At 49.3% G+C, this 19,033-nt stretch overlaps 1 protein-coding gene across 10 annotated transcripts in view; it reads left to right on the forward strand.

Annotated features, from left to right (window-relative positions):
- Positions 1-19,033, forward strand: part of NAV2 (neuron navigator 2) — a 741,507-nt gene that overhangs the window by 615,979 nt on the left and 106,495 nt on the right. The window lies entirely within an intron of this gene.

The following is a 19,033-nucleotide window of genomic DNA, read 5'->3' on the forward strand; positions in this document are numbered from 1 at the left end:
CTTCCAGAGTGGGCTGAGGAACGAGGGTGTGATATTGAGAGCGAGCCGATGGGCACTGTTTTAATCCACCTGGGCGGTTGGGAGGCCTTGAAGCTGTGCCTGGGGTCAGGAGCTGGCACAGCAGGTAGGAGGCGGCTGCTGAAAGGGGTTCTTGAGTCCTGCTTCTGGCTAGGCTAGTGCTCCTGATAGCAATAATAGAGGGAGTTCAGGCTCGGGTACTTTTTGTTTTGTTTTGACCGTTGCTACTGCATCTTTAATTCAGCAGGCCCCAGGGATCTGCTTTACTTCTTCTATTAGCAAGCTTTCTAGGTATTATGTCTTGGAACAGAGTCCCTAATGATACACAGAAGGTCTGTGTGCAGAAGGGAGTGCTCTTGGCCATGGCTGATCAGGCTTCACTGTAGGTCTCCTGTGGCCTGGCGACAGGAAGCAAGGCCTAAGGATGTAGTTTATGGTGAGTAGTTGACATTATAGGGCTTGGCCAGTCTTCGCTGCAGCCACCATCCGAGATGAAAAGAGCTTCAGAGACCATTACAATATAGAGGACTATTTGGTAATCCTTAGTCTGACACAGATGGATTCTATGGCCTTGAGCAATCTATTAAAGTAGGGGTTTGGACCTTATGATTTCCAAAATCCCTTGCAGCTCTGATGTGCTGTATTTGATTTCAATACCTTTTGGTGATCTGACTGTTGAAGGATTTTACTGGCTTGCTTGACATCTTTCATGTGGGGTGAGGAGACAGAACATGGAATTTAGATGTGTGGGCTTGGAGTCACCTTACACTTTTGGGTGTTAATCCTCATGTGCCAGAAAGCCACATATTCGTAGCACAGACCTGGTTTCTTGCTGTTCTCTTTGCCGGACATACTTTTTACAAAGAGCTAAGTGACATCTGTGATTCTCTGGCTTCAGAGAAATAGGGCAGCACAGTAAGGAAAGAGAGGCTGAAGTTACCCCCAGGAATGGCATTTGCTCAAGAGGAATCCTCATCTTCTCTCCGGGAAGGCTCAGAAGCCTGGGCTCCGGTAGAGAACACTGAATTCGTTGTCAGGAACTTGGGATCTGGCCCAGGCTCTGCCACTAACTTGAATATGTCCTTCTCAGAGTCCTCCCCGGTGTCCAGGCTGGTGATTTATACCCACATGACAAAGGCTTTTCACCACAGTGCCAGTTCAGGTCAGCTTTGTTCCTGTAATTAATTCATTTAAAAGTATTGGTTTGAAAATTCCATAGAAAGGTGGGCCTTTTGAGAACTGCTCTTTCTAAGGCTAAAATGCTCTGTAACTAAAATCTTTGGAGTCAATACTATCAGGGAGAAAATCAGCTGCTGTAACACCCCCACTGGAGATTTCACAATTTACCCAGTTATTGTGGTGATTGGTCTTTTCCTGTAAACATGTATCTGGTTAGTAAATCTATGAGAGTGAAATTCAGGCTTTACAAGGTACATTTTCCCTTGTAGCAAAAGAAGAATCTGTGCCTAGGCAGTTTAATTTAATGCTTCATTGCGGGGTTAATGGAATTATTATAGATCACAGCTGAGCTCTTTTCTGCTTTTGGAGGTAGAGGATTGCAGTGGGGGCTAGAGAGCTGGATGGTGTTTGTCATGTCATTCTAGTTTAGCCTGTGTGATGGGACCAGTTGAACCACAGTGTCTTCTGGTTCTCCCCAGACTGGACTGCTCAGATGTGATCACTTAAGACCAAATGGATAACTGACCAAGTTTTAAAGAAAGATTTCAGGGGCGCCTGGGTGGCTCAGTCGGTTAAGTGTCCGACTTTGGCTCCAGTCATCATCTCACAGTTTGTGAGTTCGAGCCCCACGTCGGGCTCTCTGCCCCTTCCCTGCTCGCGTGTGTGCTCTCTCTCTCTTTTCTCTCTCAAAAATAAACGGGAAAGAAAGAAAGAAAGAAAGAGAGAGAGAGAGAGAGAGAAAGAAAGAAGAAAGAAAGAATTCAGATGGATTTTTTTAAAAGTAGGATTTAATAGGGGCGCCTGGGTGGCTCAGTTGGTTAAGCTTCTGACTTCCGCTCAGGTCATGATCTCACGGTTCATGAGTTCGAGCCCCGCGTCGGGCTCTGTGCTGACAGCTCAGAGCCTGGAGCCTGTTTTAGATTCTGTGTCTCCCTCTCTCTCTCTGACCCTCCCCCATTCATGCTCTGTCTTTCTCTGTCTCTCTCTGTCTCAAAAGTAAATAAACGTTAAAAAAAAAAAAAAACTTAAAAAAAAAAAGTAGGATTTAATAATGCTTCTAAATTTCCTATTTCATGTAAGTTTGGACCTGGAGGCAGTGAGATATTTTAGGTTGTTCTCAAATATGTTAAATTTCTTTGATTCTAAAGTTGACCACGTAAATGCTTCAGTTTGGCTAAGTTGAAATAATAGTAGATTTGTTGCTCTAGAGTTCTTCATGTACGTCTCTTCCAAAAACTATATCCTACCTGAGTGTTTCCCAAAGTGGGAGACTAACATTAGCGTTATAGGAAATAATTTTAGATAGTAGACAGGGAGATATTTATTTTCAACAATTACACTTTAATTGTAATGTTTAAAAAAAATATAACTAGTGCATCAAACCCAAGATTTTACAAATATTGTTTAGGGTAAAGAATAGTGTAGGTGTGAGACAACTGAATGTGAAATATCAAGGAAGATATCACAGATGGCGTGCAGATTTTTTTTTTTAAGTAGTATGCAAATGACTGCAGACTAGGTAGTCCTTTAAATAAGAAATATGTTCTTTACATTATTTAAATTAGACAAGTGAAAAAATATAGACAAAAGAGGCAACACCTTTCCAGAATTCTTCCCTTTTAACCTGAAAAAAGAAGTTCCCAGAGCAGAGGTATTCCCAGGAGGTTCTTTTTAAAAGAGACAGCTCAGGGGCACCTGGGTGGCTCAGTCAGTTAAGCATCCAACTCTTAATCTCAGCTCAGGTCTTGATCTCAGGGTTGTGGGTTCAAGCCCCACTTTGGGCTCCATGCTGGGCATGAAGCCTACTAAAAAAAAAAAAAAAAAAAAAAAAAGGAAAAAAGCCCACTTCTTAAGGATTCATGCATAGACAGCAGACTACACGAGTTCCACAAAGGAAATAGGAAAGTACTGAGCGATCAGACCTCAGCCAAGGGAAGAAGTGCCCAAGACGGACAGATCACCTCACCGCACCAGTAGGAAAATCATTAACCACAGCAGCTCGGCTGTGGAGTACAGCTATTCCAGGATAAGGCCCCAAAAGATGCTGACCTACCAGACAGACCATGGCTGTTTGCAACAGGATGTGGCTTGGGTATCTTCAGGGCTATTAAAAGTAACCGATAGGAATGTGTACCTTCGGAGCCTGGGAGATAGGGGCCGTGTCGGTCTGTGAGTCTTGTATGTCAGCAGCCGGCTTCTGAGTAATAATAAATGATGATAATAAATCCACAGTGCCACGTCTGCCCTTGATCTCCTGTCACTCTTTGGGGTTACCACCCCTGGGCTCCAGCTTTTACCTGATAGTCATCAGTAGCGACTTCCAGCAAACTAGAGCCAGCCGGCTGAGGGAGCAGGATCAAAAGGGACAAATGGAGGCAGCTTGTTACAAGTCACAGGCCCCAGATAGCAGACAAATAAAGAAAAGTTGGGCATGGAGGCCCCTGGGTTGGCAGCCTGGGAGGAAAAAGAAATACAACACGGAGAGCCCAGAGACCAGTCTCGCAGACAGTCAGATGGTTTGTTGAACTCCCGCGGGTTCCTGCATGCTGTCCCCTCAGAACCCATCAAAAGTTCTTACACTCCCGCAAGTTGAGTGCTTTCATAGCTTAAAGCTCAGCTCTGGAAAGTTTCTATCCCCAAGAACATTTCTTCGTCCCTCCGAAACAATTGCTGTGCTCGTGGCCTTTTCTGTCATCACTGTCATGCTGTTGTGTGCAGTGGGCTGACGCAGTTAGAGGCTTCTAAATGTCATCCCCCAGTCATACAAGTGTCACTGAGGAACCAGGCTCTTTGTGCACATTTAGATCGGGGGGGGGGGGGGGGGGGGCTACAGAATTACTTGGTAACTTTCTTCTAAACCATTAGAATGTTTATTGAACTCCACTGGTTTTTATTAACGAGTAATAAAAATAGCAAAACACGAATGCTTGCGTGGTAACATGTCCGCCTGAGACTTGCACAAAATGACAATTGCCCTCTGATGTCACGCCAAGAAACCGAGCAGGAAGAAAAAGCCATTTTTATTCCTCCTTTACAAGGTTTTCATTCCCCTCCAAATTGTGAATGTTTTCACTATTGAGATTGCACTTTCCGTTAAGGAGTCACAGTCATCGTACAGACTTGACCGTCTGCATTTAGGGCCCTGACCTTGGTGCTCAGAGCTGTCCCAGTTTCAGCTTGAATTGAGAGTCCCATGGTGTGAGGACGTAACTATGCAACCTGGTATTTGACCAGCCTGCCAAGCCGAGCCTTCCTTCTCACCGGTTATGTCACAAGATCTCCAAGAGCCCTAGGGCACCGCTGAGCTTTGTGATTTGTGTAGAACAGGGCAGCCTCCTGGCACCAAATCATGTATTCACAGATTCAGGCCTGACCTGCAGAGAGGAGTTTAACCCAGGTCAAGGGTCCCCAGCCAGCTGATGGAATCGGTGGGACCCCTTATCAGGTGGTAGGTCCCCAACTCAGGTATTTCTTAGTTACAGCCCCTGCTGGGGTATGCAGATGAGAGGAAGCCCAGTGGGAACCACTCCCTTGCCCTCCCTTCCAAGCCCACGTAGACCGGGTAATGGTCCCATGGTGTCCACAGCCTAGTCCCCAGAACCTGTGGATATGTTACACCGCATGGCCAGGAGGAGTTACAGTTGTTTATCAGCAGATGTTTAGATAGAGGGATTACTATGAATTATCCTAGCAGGCCCAGCATGATCACAGGTCCTTAAAAGTGGAAGAGGTGGGCGGGAGAGGAGGCAGACAGAGCAGGGAGATGTAAGAGGGACCCCACTTGTCCTTGCTGGCTCTGAAGACCGCCGAAGGGGCCACAGCCAAGGAGTGCCCGTGGCGTCTCTAAAGGGGCAAAGGCAAGGAACAGACATTCTCCCAGAGCCTCTCAAGTGAGAGCAGCCCTACCAACACCCATTGCTTTCGGTCCACAGGACTCCACTTGGACTTCTGCCTTACAAAATTGTAAGATAGTACATTTTTGTTGTGTGGTTTTTTTAAATTGTTTTTAAAGTTTATTTATTTTGAGAGAGATAGAGACAGCACAAGCAGGGGAGGGGCAGGGAAAGAGGGAGAGAGAAAGAGAATCTCAAGCAGGGTCTGCACGGCTTGAACCCATGAAAGCATGAGGTCATGACCTGAGCCGAAACCGAGAGTCAGACACTTAACCAACTGAGCCACTCAGGTGCTCCCATTTTTGTTGTTTTTGACACCATGTTTATAATAATTTTTTATGGCAGCAATACAAAACTAATACAGTGCCTTACCAGGTGACAATAAAAACAGTAGTAGTCGCCATTTCCCGATGGATCCCTATATCAAGCACCTGACATGCATGATGTCCTTTCCTCCTAACTCTGAGCCTTTGAGGGGCAGTATGATCCCGGTTTCATAGACTTGCAGCAGTGGTGCCCTGAGAGTGTCAGTAAACGTGCTGAAGGTCACATACACCCCTAACAGGTTTCCAGGCTGGATGGAAAGCCAGGCCCTCCAGACCCTCCCAGGTGCTCTAACCACTTAACATTACTGCCTCTTCAGGGAGCCCTTGGTGCAGAGATTCTTGGATTCCCTTGTTCCAGGCCCTTATCCTGGTGTCCTCTCTTTATTTATTTATTTATTTATTTATTTATTTATTTATTTATTTTTCACATTTGTTTATGTTGAAAGGGAGGGGGGAGGGGCGGGGGGGGGAGAGAGAGAGAGAGAGAGAGAGAGAGAGAGAGAGAGAGAGAGAAAGAGAGAAAGAGAAAGAATATCCCAAGCAGGCTCTGCGCTGTCAGCACAGAGCCCAGCACGGGGCTCGAACTCATGAAACAGGATCATGACCTGAGTGGAAACCAAGAGTCTTGACAGTTAAGCAACTGAGCCACCCAGGCGCCCCCTGGTATCATATCTTTAAATGAGCCCCTAGTCACTGAAAATGCAAGCACCTGGACCTCCTCGAAGAAGAGTGCAAAACAATTTGCCTTAAGAGGGACAAGGGGGGGGCGCCTGTGTGGCGCAGTCGGTTAAGCGTCCGACTTCAGCCAGGTCACGATCTCGCGGTCCGTGAGTTCGAGCCCCGCGTCGGGCTCTGGGCTGATGGCTCAGAGCCTGGAGCCTGTTTCCGATTCTGTGTCTCCCTCTCTCTCTGCCCCTCCCCCGTTCATGCTCTGTCTCTCTCTGTCCCAAAAATGAATAAACGTTGAAAAAAAAAAAAAAGAGGGACAAGGGGATATTTTATGACTCCTCTCCCCTCCCCCCATCCCAGACTATTGGCACCTGGACACTGCAGGTGGGCTTGCCCTCACCCCCTTTTCCATCACTGCTCTCAGACCTCAAGGAAAAGGCCCTTTCTTACACAGAATGAGCCGGTTACTCTGTGGCCTCCTGTGGGTTTAGACTAGTGGTGCTCATTTTTTAAATCTGACCTCTTGCAGACTTGTATGGTTGGCTAGGGGAGGAACCTCCCCAAGTGAGGGCTGGTGCTTCCCTTTCGTGACCCAGGACATCCAGGACTTCCCCCCCCCCCCCCCCCCCCCCCGCCGAGTCTGCAGAGAGCCTGCAGTCATCTGAAAAATTCTCTTTCCCGGTCCTGACTAACTACTCAGTGGTCCCTGAACCACTGCTGGAGTCTCTCTGCCCAGAGCGTAGAGGGCAGTGGGCCTCCGTGGCCAGGCCATGATTTAAGGAGCTCCCCCAACCCTTCCTCCCTCCTCACTCACTGCCCCCTTCTGGGTCTGCCCTGCGCTGCGAGTTCCTCGCCAACACCAGGAAAGGCACAGGGGAGCTTTCCTTCTCTTACTGTTAATCCCACCTCATGCCATCTCTAGGTGTCAGTAGCTGAACCCCGTTTCCCTTACAGTCATGTGGTGGGAGTGAGAGAATATAGATCGGCACTGCCCAGTAGAAGAGCCACTAATGAAATGTGGCCATCGGAATGTAAAATTAACAGAAATTGAAAGGTGGGTTTCTTAGTCACACTAGCCACGCATTCCAGGTGCTCGCAAGTCCCATTGGTTCCTGGCTTCCCTACTGGACAATGTAGACGGAACATTTCCATCATTGTAGAAGGTATTTTTGGACAGCACTCAGATAAACCACCTAGTCATATTTCAGAAGGCAGCCATGGGGGCGTCTGGGTGGCTCGGTTGGTTGAGCGTCCGACTCTTGATTTTGGCTCGGGTCACAGTCTCATGGTTTGTGGGTTCGAGCCCCATGTCGGACTTCTCACTGACAGCGTGGAGCCTGCTTGGGATTCTCCCTCTCCCTCTCTCTCTTCCCCTGCCCACTCACGTGCGCACACATACTCTCTCTCTCAAATAAATAAACATTTTTTTAAAAAGGCAGCTGTGGAGTGAAGGGAAGAGGCAGGGTTGGCTGTAAGGAGACCCAGGTTCCAGTCTTCACTTTCAGGCAAGTTCCTTAACTCTCTGTGTTTTGGGGGTTTGTCTCTAACATGAGGACAGCGCTCATACATGTCTCCCAGGACCGTTGTCCTGAGTACACGAGATGGAGGTGGTAAAAGCGTTTTGTAAAGTACTGAGCAAAGATAAGTACTCGGATACTCCTCAGTCCTACAAGCCGTTCGGAGCACTCTGGGCTCTGCCTCTTTGTGATTCTCTTTTCTTTATATTAATTAACATAATTAAGCCCTCTTCTTTCCACAACAGCTTAGAATAACTACATGAAATACAAGGGTTGTAAATTAAGGCAGTGAAGCATGAGGACCGTGGGCTGGGGATGTAAGTTAGAGTAGGACATGTAGAAGAGGGAGAGAATTGAGAATACAGATAAACTCACCAGAAGATCCTACGTGGTGGCACATTTTAGCGGTGCCTCAGCGCTGAGCCTCCTACCAGCTTAAGTGAAGTGAACTTCAACTTGCTTTCTCCTCCCTTGTGACTTTGCCCATCCTAGTCTGCGTTCATCTCTCCTTGCTTGGGTCCATCAGCTGATCTCTCTCTCTCTCTCTCTCTCTCTCTCTCTCTCTCTCTCTCTCTCCTTCTCCCTCTCCCCTTCTCCATCTCCCACCCCCTTTCTTCCCTCTCTCATTCTCCTTGCTTTCCCCTTTTGACTGCCTGTTAACACCTACTAGTGCCCCTGGGCATTTTCTTAGTTCTGCATTCAAGGTTTATGCTCCTATTTTGGGACAAGAAGATGCGTCTAGCACAGCACCCAGCATCCATGATCCTTTCAGTCCCTCTCCCCCTTCTCTCCTGCTTGTGGACAGCAAGGGAGACAAAGTGGGAGAGAGTGAGAGTCGCATTCATCTTCAAGCTCATAAAAGGAGCCTTAGAGGCAAATCTCTATTTCCGTGGTAACAGGGTAGTAATTACTGCATTGGCTTTTCCCAAGGGCCTCTTTGCTGCTGGTACCACTGGCTTCCTTCTCAAGGAAGCGCTGCTTCTTGTGGAATGGGTGGGCAGGGGCCACCTGTGCTGAACAGGAGGGTGGTGCTGACAGGAAGCAAACCATCTGCACTTTAAGCCACAAAGGAATTCTCCCAGAGGGGTTGTGCAGAGAAGAGAATGAATAGTCTGTGGAGTATCATTTCATGTGCATGCCGTGTTTTCACTTAAAAAAAAAAAAAAAAAAGAAAAGAATAAGGCAGCATCGTGGCCCCAGGAGAATCTTTCAGTCGTCACTGCTGCCCGACTTCGTAACTGTGTCCCAGGTCACACGCGAGCAGAAGCACAGCTGAGTGTGTGTGCGCGTGGGGGTGGGGCGCACAACCACTCCTCCAAAGTACATTTCCCAAAGCTAGTGCCTTTTCAGTAGTTGCGTACGGGTAGTTTTTAGACTTGATGGTGGTTCAGAGTTTGAGAAGACATCTAGCAATATGAAAGCAGGCACGCGAGGTCAAAGAGAGAAGCCAAAATGGGGTACCTTTTTCTGTGCTTACTCCCTTAGCAACCCAAAGCTTAGCCCCCAACCCCAAGTCGAAAATCTAACTACATCTGTGCCCTGCAGCAGAAAATGGCATCGTGTGTTTTAATCCAGGTACCTGGGCAAGTCTTTGCATCAGTCAGGATGGGATCGTCTGTGCTGTGTGACAAACAACTCCAAAACACCCAGTTCACTGCAGCTCAGTAAGAGGCCGTGTTGTACATCATTTTCACTCAGGACCCAGGGTGCCAGAGTCCTGACCATTTAAAGCACTGGCAAACCATGGCCAGGAGGAGGAGAGTGTGGTGAGCCATGTGCCGTCTCTTAAACTTCTGCCCAGACATGGCCCATATGACTTCCACTGATTGGTTGTTGGCTGAAGGAAGTCATGTGGCTACACTTCACACGTGAATGCGAGTATAATTCTACCACATACATGCCTGTGAGAATAGAAAATATATGGTGAACGATACTAGTGACTGTCATTGTTTTATTACCTGCAGGTGACTGCCCTGGCTTCCTACCACCCCCTCCCCATTATTGAACCAATTCTGTGTCATGCAGTCCGTCACGTATTTGGTACCTGTGCATCGTCAGGCACTGTGCCGCCAGTCTGACTTACGGTCTTTGGTAGCTCCTCTGGGGTGGGAAGAGGGAGGAAATGGCTGAGGAGTGTGATAACTGAGTTAGAAAAGGCATTGTAAGCAATGCTATGGGTCAGCTGCGTTTCAACAAAGTATTTGGACTGTGTTTTGATATGTGACAGCTTATGGGAAATGCTTATGGGGTTATTTAATATTTACTGAGTACCTACTATGTATTACGCCCTGGGGATCCAGGGATGAGTAGGACATAGTCCCTGCTCCCTGCTGTCAGGAAGCTTGCAGTCAGGGGCGCCTGGGTGGCTCAGTCCGTTGGGTGTCCAACTTCGGCTCAGGTCATGGTCTCCTGCCTCATGAGTTCGAGCCCCGCGTTGGGCTCTGTGCTGACAGCTCAGCCTGGAGTCTGTTTCGGATTTTGTGTCTCCCTCTGTCTCTGCCCCTCCCCTGCTCATGCTCTGTCTCTCTCGAAAATAAATAAACATTTTTTTAAAAAAAAGCTTGCAATCAAATAGAGGGGTTAGAAGCCAAATAAGCCATCATAATGCACTTTGCCCAGGGCCATAGAGACTTCCACCATGTGGCACGGGAGCAGAAAGGACCAGGAGTATCCCTGGGGGTTAAATGTCGTTCTAAACTTGTTATCATAGTAAAACGTAGGGGAAGGCTCTTTTCCTGCCGGTGATGATTTGAAAGATCCTGCAGAAACATTACCCAAGTGTCAAAATAGGCCTGCTTATCTCATCTGTTTGAGATTTTCTTTTTATTTCCTTTAATGTCCTTGGTCATTTTTTAAGAGCACCATAGCCTTGACTTCTGTTACTGAAATGGAAGAGCTGATGGAAATAAGCCCTGTGGATAAGGCAGCCCTTACACTGGCCTGTGAAATGTCCCTGGTTACAGTGTAACCTTTAGACTTGTGTCATGCTGGACAGCTGTGCCAGCCCAGGGTTTTTATTCAAGGTTACCTTGCACGTAAATGCGTTTTCCCCAGACTGCCTCTCCCAGGCCAGTCCGTATGGAATAGAAGGTTACAGAGCAAAGCTGGTGGGGAAGGAGATCTTTGGAGTCACCAGTTGCAGCCCTCTCCCTTTGCCAAGGGAAACTGAGGCCCAGGGAGACTGTTAGTGGCCCAGTGACCAGTCTGTCTTCCAGGCTTTAGCAAACAGGGTGACATCTCAGTGTGAATTTGGAAAGGATGAACTCAAGAGTAACTCTTGGGGCGCCCGGGTGGCTCAGTCGGCTAAGTGTCCGACTTCGGCTCAGGTCATGATCTCGCCATTCATGAGTTCAAGCCCTGTGTCGGGCCCGTGCTAACAGCTGGCAGCCTAGAGCCTGCTTCAGATTCTGGGTCTCCCTCTCTTTCTGTGCCCTCCCCTGCTCACTTGCTTGCTGTCTCTCAGGAATAAATATTAAAAATTGAGAGAACGCACAGGAGGGGCAGAGAGATGGAGAGAGAGGGGATCCCAGTCCCACATTGTGACCGTGCAGAGCCCAATGCGGGTCTCAAATTCACAAACGGTGATATCATGATCTAAGCCAAAGTCAAAGAGTCGGTTGGTTAACCGACTGAGCCACCCAGGCGCCTTGTGTCCTCCAGTTTTTCATGTACACTCAGGCCGGCTGATTCTAAGGTCCCCAAGCTCCTGAGTCATTGTTCGTGTTTGTCACTTAAGGGCCGAGTTCGCAGAATGACTCATGAGTGTAGCTCATCCGCACAGGGCGGGGACCCCAGGACCTTTTCATCTCTGATAGTCATGATGACAGGTGTCATTGTGTGATGGTGTGTCAGTTAAGAGTGTGGTTCTTTCCCAAGGCCTCTGGTGTATGCAGATCCAGTGGGCTGAGCACCGCCCCCTTCTGCTAGCAGACCCCTTCCAGAAGAGAGAAAGCCTCTGTCCTCACTGCTCTTCAAAGCCAAGCCTGTTCTAAGCTACTGCTGATGGTGAATGCAGGGGAAGGCCCCCAAATAGAAGGCCCAGGATGAAATCGTGCAAAGGGGAACGGTGGGATGGACAGAGCTGTGCATGAGTCATGGCACCGTGGACCTTCCTGATGCTTTGGAGGGATTCTGCAGTCATACATTGCAGCGGATTCTGCTCTAACTTGGAGCTTCACCAAAATTACATTAGGAGTTGCAGCTCATGGGACTATAGTCTTATTTTCATCGAGATAAAATTCCAAGTGACTGATAAGCAGCGAATTGTGTTTATTTGGGTGGGTGTTTTGACTCAGGATTTAGTTAGACTTGGATGTACAACGCTCCCTAAATCAGCACAAAGAGTGGGAGCTGCCTATGCAGAGAGGGGACAGCCCGCCTTGGGAACAGGCGTTGTCAGGAATTTGGAAGGACTTCCCTATGCTGTGACTTTTCATCCAGTTGTCAGGCTTTGCAAGATACACCGGAGACCTGAAGGGCAGAACAGCACGTGGAGTGGGTTCACACAAGAAGACCGTGGGTTCTTTGCTCCGACCGTGGGTTCGGAGCAATCAGGCTCCGAAAGGTGACATTCCTTCGCCAAAGCCACAGTGCTGTGCAGGGCCAAGTCAGTATTCGAACTCGGGGCTCTCTGGGCACAAAACCATTGTGTTTACCTCTTCCTTTGTTCAACAGCCCAGTTTCCAGCCCTCCTGAAGGTGAAATTGACGTGGGGCTGCACGGGTACTTGCTGGGCATCTTCCTGGTGCCTAGCACCGATTTAGAGACTCGCAAAGGGGACAGCCTCTGGACTGCTGACCTTTAAGACGGTCCTTTCCCCAGGTCTCGTTGTGCCCATCTGGAGGCTCCATGAAAGGAGAGCCCAAGGGGTAGCTCAGCGTCATGCCAGCCTCTGCTCTTGCTGAGGGAACTCTGTCCCTTACTTGGGAGGATTTTAGGGATGCCTGAAGCCGTATCGTTTTCCTCTGAAGAACATTGAATGACTTCGGTGTCTGAACCTCCAGCCGTCTTCAGAGTTGCCTTTGTCATAGTGGACCCCTGGACCTTTGGGTCTGCCGTCCACCGCCTTCTCCCAGGGAGAAGGCTACTCCCAGGCACAGACCCCCGGGTCTCAGTGCTACAGGGAGAGGGGGCCAGCTGTGTCTGCTCCCCCGCGGCCCTGTTGTTTCCCCTTGTCCATGGCGCACTTTGATTTATCTCCCTCATTAATCTGTGATGCTCGGCCCTGTCACATTGCCTGAAATGAGAGCTGAAGAGAGACTCTGACATGTTGAGGGATGTCGCGGGCTTGTGTGGAGGAGATTAAACGGGGACTGAGGGAAATGAGGTGGTTTCATGGCTCGGTGGGCTCAAAGCCGCACCTCTCCCCCAGCTTAACCCTGCGATTTGGGGACAGGGACTCACAACACTACCAGGGGCAACATGAGGCTTGAAAAAAACTTGCTGGCCGCTGCTTTGGGCTGTCGTGACGTGCATTGGGGGTAACCCATGAGCACGTAGTAGATGCAGATGTGCAGCGGACCCACAGGGCATGGGATGAATCTGCCGTGTCACCTTTTGCAGGGTGCTCAGGTAGACTGGAGGCGAGAACAGGAGCCACTTGGGGTGTCCTCCAGTCAGCCAGAGCTTGCTTCGCTGGCTGAATACCGTGTGGACCAGAGGAGGGTGGACTCTGGGACCTTCTGCCTCGGACCACAGGAGTTCCTGTGGGGAGAAGGGATCCATTTCTCCGCTGTCAGGATGGAAGCAACTCATGAGGCTCTGGGAGCGCTAGGGACAGAGGTTCCTTGGGAGGCTGCCTAAATGCACGCACGGGGCTCAGCAGTTTGCAGTCTGTGCTCTGAGTCTCGTTAGCAGCAACAGCTCTCACTTCTTGAGCACCCAGCGTGTTCCAGGTATTCTCTCAGATGGTGTGCATATTTGCTTGAATGTGCCAAAGGACCCCACAGGACAGGCGTCATCCCCGTTTCACAGATGAGGAGTCCTGGGTCAGTGAGTCGAAGTGACCGGCCCAGGGGCACGCAGCCAGTGAGTGGCCCCCATCTGTCTGACTTCAAAGCTAATATTCTCTTCAGGACATCATGATGCCTGTCTCTGAAAGGGTGGGTGGGTGTGGGGTGTGCCAGTGACAGTTGGTCCATGTATCCAGCTCTCTCTTTGAATAATCAAGAATGACCTCCCGGCTTCCTACCAAGTAACCTTCCGCTCATGCTTCAGGACTGGCTCCAGCCTTCCCTGGGAAGCCTCCCTGCCCTCTCCCCATTATCCCATAAACCCAGACAGGGTCCTCTAGGCATCTCTCATCCACCCAGGGTCTCCCTGTCACCTATGCTTTGCTCTCTGGTAGTAACATGCATTTGGAACATGGTCTCCTTTGGGGTGCCTGGCTGGCTCAGTCAGTACAGCATGCGACTCTAGATCCTGGGGTCATGAGTTCGAGCCCCATGTTAGGCATAGAGCCTACTTAAAAATACTTATATGGTATGTGGATTGTGGTGCCTCCTGCTAAACTAAGAGAGAGGAACCAGAAGACTATGTTACTCTCCTTGGCATTCCCAGGCTTTGCAGAGCCTCCATATATCGTAGCAGGTGTTTGCTGTATATTTAGTTAATTAATATTATCCTAAGAATGATTAGTAAGACTCAACTGAAAATTTAGATTCCCTCTCCTTTTCCATCCCATCCATTGGCAAGTGTTGGGCACACCCCTCCAAATGATCTCTCAAATTTCTCTACTCCCTTCTCTCTCTTTCGTTCTCTCTTTTTCTCTCTCTCTCCCCCCTCCCCATATCTGCCATCACATGGATCCAGGCTGCCCTCATCTCTCACGAGCTCCTCCTGTGGCCTCCTGCCTGGGCTCATTGTGTTCTCTGAAAGCTTCATGTACATTGTCTAGCCACTGTGGTCTTCTGAACACATCACATCCCCTCTGCCCCCTGCCTAGAACTTTACCTTAGTGGCTTCCCACTACACATAGAATAAAACCCAGACTCCTTACTATGGCCTCCAAGGACATGTTCTAGCCCCTGCCCATCTCTCTGGCCTCACCTCATCCCCCTTTCCCCTCCGTGACTCATGCCTTCATCCAGTCCCTTGAGCTTTCTCTTCCCTCTGCCTGGCATGTGCTTCCTACCCCTCTCCCGTTCCATTTATAAGGCCGACTCACCCTGTCCTTCAGGTCTCAACTCACACATCAACGTCCTCTCAGAGACACTGCCCCTGACCATTCGATCTAACAAAGGTCTCAGCTGTTAGTGTCTTTTAGAGGATCCAGTCTATATCACATCCTTGATTTTTTTATTTGTATGTTATGTCTCTCCATCTAACTGTAAGCGTCAGTAAAACAGTAACTAGGTCACTTCTGTTTGCAGCTTATTCTCCTTCCTAGCATAGTGCCTGGCTCAGAGCGGTGTTCATTACCTGGACCATGAATGGACGAATGACTGTGCAGCTCTGTGATGCAGGGCTAATGTGCAAAATATTTAAAACCATGTGATACAGGCACCACCCAACCAGATCAAGGCACTGGCCAATCAGAACAAGGCACCATCCAGTCAGATCAAGGCACTGGCCAATCAGAACATGACACTGACCAAACAGAACAAAGCACTGGCCAATCGGGCATTAGCTGTAAACAACTCATGGCCTCATAAAATTAATCTGATGCTCAGGCTTATAGTGAACCAACCAACCCACTAAGTCCTTATCCAGTCTTTGCAATAAGTTAACCATGGCCCCAACCTGCCTTCAAAAAAATGGGTTTGTTGGTGTCCAGGAGCTTGTCCTATGGAAGACTGAATGGTTTGAGTCAGTCTACTATCTTATTTGGAAAAATGATTTCAAACCTTTGACCCTCCGACGTGTTCAGACCCCGACTATGCCGCTTTTCAGCTACGTGATTTCTCAGCTATATAAGATGTCAGTTAATTTAACCATCCTGAGCTCCTGTGTCCTCATCTGAAAAATAAAATTAATGAGCCCACTTCATAGAGCTGCTGAAGGACGAGTGAGGGTCGTGCAGGGATGGTGTCAGCACAGTGGCTGAGCCCAGCCCACACCCTCAGCACCTGGCAGCAGGTTTCACGTAGCAAAGGACTAGCATGCCAATGGCATAGATGAGGAAAGGGAGGCACAGAAAAGTTCCAGTAGCTAAACTGGGGAACCAGGAACGAGACATGGCTCCTTTCAGCCTCAGGTCCAGCACTGTGGCCACCTGCCGGCAGCCCCTCCATCCCTCAACATACCCTTCTCTTTGATTCTGCTCACCCAGCCCTGGTCCCCCTGCTTCTCCTGTCCTTGGGGCACTCTGTCGGGAGAAAGGCAGATGACGCCATTGAAGGCCTGAGACCCCAGTGGGTAACTGGCAAAAGCCAAAGCATTACACACTCCACGTCCCGGCAGGAGGTCCTGCTCTTTGGAACCAGCAGACTAACCACCATGTAACAACATCAGAGGTGCAAACCTGTGAAAATCCCTAGCAAAGGTCTTAAAACAGAACTTGAAAGGGTTTATGACCCTGTGGATTTGAACGTCTCTCTGCGCCAAGCTATAATTCCCGCTCGCTTTTGGAAGTAGAGATCAGAGCCATAATTTGAAGAGGGCCTTGGATCGTGCTCTGATTATGTTTCAAGATACACGCTGTGGGACGGTGAAGCTGCCGTGGGAGGGTCTGGGGTGCTGAACGGGCAGGGGGTATGGCGGGGAGGGGAGAGGAGAGTCAAGCAGGGTGTCTAGCTGAGGCAATTAAATGTCCTTGCTTCTCACTTTAAACAGAGGCCCGAGGTAGTCTCCCAGAGGGCTGCGCTCTTAATGATCTGGAATAAAGGGGTAGAGAGCAAAGCCAGCAAGCCTGTGTGGCTAATACAGCCCTGGCCTTGAATGGCCCTGCAGGAAGTCTGTAGGGGAGCTGCTCTGTCCACAAGCAGCACTTGTCATGTTAATGACTCAGCCACTCTGGTGCCACTGAGGTCAGCTCCCAGATTTCAGATTTGAGCTCTGCTAAAGCTGGAGCCAGAGAGCTGCCTCTCTGTCTCTGTCTCTCTGTCTCTCCTCCCCACCCCACCCCCCTTCCTGGCATGTTCTGTGGTTCCTGGCACAGTCCCTCTGCTGTATTGCCACTGTCCTCTTACTCATGACACCGTCCCCAGCACAGACACAGCAATCTGACTGTGTGCATCCCTCGCCTGCTTAAAATCCTTTGCGGCCCCCACATCACAGACAAGATAGAGTGCCAGCCTCCAGAGGTCCCCCAGCCTTGGCCTTTGCTGCCACACCAGCCTCACTGTCCATGTCCTAATCCACAGCACCAAACTCTTAGCTGTCTCCAGCATAGTGCACGGTGTTCTGAGTCACTGTGCCCCTGCCCATAGAATCCCCTCTCCTGAGCCTACTTTGCCAGGCTGACACACATGCTTCTGTCAACATTCAATTCCAGTGTCACCTTGCTGGGCATCTCAGACTTAGTAAGTTTCCCTCCTTGCACTCCCAAAGGACCCCATGCGATCCTTTAACTTCTAACAAAATCTTGTCCTTCCCCCCACCATTTTCTCTGAAGCTTAAAAGCAGGGATTATCTTATTTATCACAGGGTTTTTAGGACCTAATAATATAGTGTCTGACACACAGTAGGTCCTCAGTCAATACTTGTTGAACTGAACTCCAATTTTAGCCAGATGAGTCCTGTCTCCCCAGGTTTTTCATTATGAACACCCTTGTTTTTCTCACTCTCAGCACCGATTCAGCCCTTAGCAGAGTGGCTGGCACAGAGTAGGTCTTCAGTGAGGATCAGATGCAAGTCTGATGGAGATGACTTGGGTGTGGCCGGCCCACCCATCTGGCACGGCACTTGCCAGAAGCTTACCGTGTATGAGGTGTTGTGCTAGTGCTGTGGGGACACAGGGATCTGGAGTGGAGCCTTCTTTACAGATACCAAAGCCCAAAGCCCTCTCCCTTATCTCAAAGACCTGGTCATGGGCGACTGAGGGGAAGGGCAGTGCAGACAGGGGAATGTCACTGCTTTCCAGTTCAGAGGTCAAAATGAGAGCACTGTAGCCTAGGTAGACTGAGAAGGATTCCTGGAAGAGGGAACTTTTAGGTGGGTCTTTGTAAGACTGGGATTTGTAAGTGGTGAGGAGGAAAAAGAGCAATCCAGGTTTGGCAGGGAGGGAAATGGGACAGAAGGAAAGAGGAAAGCCTAGGGATTCCATCTCTGGGAGAGGAAGTCCCTTCTCCGAAAGCTGACTGTCTTTTCCAGGCTGGTGGGTGCTTCAGTCTGGCACTTAAAGCCTCACCTCTGGTAGCCACGTCCCACTGTGCCCTTCGGAAGTAACCTCTCCACCTCTAAGCTACTTCCCAGGTTATCCCCGTGTCCTTCAAGAGAAGCCTCCTGAAAACAGACACTTACGGACTGAGGCAAATAGCTGACTTATTTGTAGATGTGCTGGGGCTCATGATGTTAGAGCTGGTCACCTCCTAATGATTAAACACTATACAAACACCCGGGTGTCCCACTGTCAATGGATTGTAAACCGGGGGTGGGGGGGGGGGGAGCAGCTGTCCTCTGAGCTGGGAGGAAGTGAGGCTGGAGAAATGCTTTCTGCCCTAAGCAACAGATCCATTTATGCAACCAGGAGGGAGGTCAGAGAGGAGAGAGCTAGGGTTCTGAGGTCACTGAGAGTGGAAAATAACAACTGCCCTCCTCCTCTCCCCTGTGCTAGGTGCTCTAAATGGGCTGTGCATTAGTATGCATTACGGCCTGGCAGATTCGATATTGTAGTTGTGGAAATAGAGGTAGTAATTGATGGGCCTGCACTCAAACAAGATCTGCATTGATATTCCATTTCATCTGCATGCCCATCTATGAGGGGAAAACTATCACTACCATCCTCTAGTTAGATGATGTAACTGACTCAGAGAGACTAGGTCATTTGTCTGGAGTCACAGAGCAAGCAGGACTAGAACCCAGTTGTCTGACTCTCTAATATAAGCTTCTCCATTATCTCAAATGATTACACTTTGCCCCCAGCCATTCCCGGGGTAAAGTGACTCCAAGTACAAGATGCAGGACATTGTCTCTCCTATTCTGTCTGTACCCACTGTCACCATCTTTATGTTAACTGCACTTGAGTCCAACAGGTGAAAGAAACACACCTGCTCCTGTCTGTTGCCTCCCAAGAAGGAGGCCACCAGGCCCTACCGGTAGGAAAGGTTCATGCCCACCTACCTGCACATACTCTCTTCCTGGTGGTGTAGAAGGGCTAGACCCGGGCTGTGGATGGGAAGCCGACCCTCACTAGCCTCTGAGAGCCAAGAATGAGAGCAAAGCCCTCACTTGCCACCGGCCATCTTGAATTACTAGGATCCAGGGCTCCCATTCGTCAGTGAGGAAGACAACCATTCCATTAGCTTCTGGTTTGGGCATATTGTTAATAATA

Source organism: Prionailurus viverrinus, chromosome D1, assembly GCF_022837055.1.
Source record: "Prionailurus viverrinus isolate Anna chromosome D1, UM_Priviv_1.0, whole genome shotgun sequence".
NCBI lineage: Eukaryota > Metazoa > Chordata > Mammalia > Carnivora > Felidae > Prionailurus > Prionailurus viverrinus.